The 1183-nt window shown below is 45.6% G+C and overlaps 1 protein-coding gene across 4 annotated transcripts in view; it reads right to left on the bottom strand.

Annotated features, from left to right (window-relative positions):
* The window catches only part of Bdh2 (3-hydroxybutyrate dehydrogenase 2), a 22851-nt gene extending 22070 nt beyond the window's left edge, over window positions 1-781 (bottom strand). For all 4 annotated transcript variants that reach the window (XM_013349950.1, XM_013349951.1, XM_005357318.1 and 1 more), the window contains exon 1: window positions 688-781. The gene's annotated coding sequence lies outside the window, so the exon portion shown is untranslated. The remainder of the gene's footprint in view (window positions 1-687) is intronic.
* Window positions 782-1183: the final 402 nt, after the last annotated feature.

Raw genomic sequence — 1183 nt, 5'->3', positions numbered from 1 at the left:
CCATGCTTAATCTCGTATAACGAAAAAAAAAAAAAAAAAAAAAAAAAGATTCACTGACCAGAAGGGCTGGAAAACCAAATCACAGCCCATACCTTCCTTTTGTACGGGGCATGGGGTGTCTGTCTCCATTCTGAAGGCAGGAACCACCATGCTGTGTTGTCTGGAACCTGACCTGCCCCAACTCATGACCCTGACTTGTTTTTTGGAAATATCCAAACCCTCCCAATATTTATGGTGACCACATGGGGACCATATGGTGATGGCTGCAGGATTTTCGAGATTATTCCGTACTTACTGTTTCGTTGTCTTCTGTAAACCTGCCTTGCAAGTACTCGTGATTTTACTCCTTAAAAGGGTCCTAAGAAACAGACTCAGGACTGTGCTCCCTTTAACCAGGCTTAGGAGGCAGCCCCTGGCCGCTCAGAGTAACACCTTGGATTTCTAGTAGGAGAGGCTCAGAGCACTTTCAAGGAATTTCAAGTATTTTCACGAGCCAAAGTTTACTTAGTACAGATACTGGAAAAGTTCTCGTTCTTGAGCTGTTTTCAAATACAAACACATACAGGAGGGTTTCCAACCCCTTTAAGGAGTTATGCCATTCTAAAAAGCGATATGGAGAACAAGGCCACACAAGTTCCACGTGCCATTCCCCCAGAGTTTTGTTATAAACCATTAGAAAAATCTTACTTTAGAATAGTGAGTCCACACGGTCCTCCAGATTCCTTCAGAAGACAGACTTCAGATCTTTGTGGAGGAGAAGTCACATGTTGGTTAAATGCATGCTGGGAGGTGGAGTTCAGGCTCCTCCGGAGGACTTTGAGAATTCCAGTTTTGTGAGCTTTTAGACGAGGCATTGCAACCAGCTGCGTACTTTAGATGTGTCCATGCTGCCATCTAGTGGACAGAGCATAGAACTACCAATGTCAAACAGGAAGTCTTGTCTTTTGTTTGCACGGATTTCTGAGCCTGAATGTCCAGGAAACTGCAGGCAGAAGATGGTAGGACAACATGGCAGGAACTCAAGGCCCTGGACCTTCCAGTAGTCCTCACCCAGAATCCAGACTGTTTTGAGGGAGGGAAAGAGAACATCCCTGTGGCTATGGTCTAGTTCTGGCATTAACCTGCCATGTGCAGTCAGGTCTAGCACAAATACACCTTCAGCTGCAGAACGCCCGCATCCTGG

The sequence above is a fragment of the Microtus ochrogaster genome, chromosome 21, assembly GCF_000317375.1.
Source record: "Microtus ochrogaster isolate Prairie Vole_2 chromosome 21, MicOch1.0, whole genome shotgun sequence".
NCBI lineage: Eukaryota > Metazoa > Chordata > Mammalia > Rodentia > Cricetidae > Microtus > Microtus ochrogaster.
Note: the sequence above shows the minus strand (reverse complement) of the source record. Positions and strands in the feature narration are given on the sequence as shown.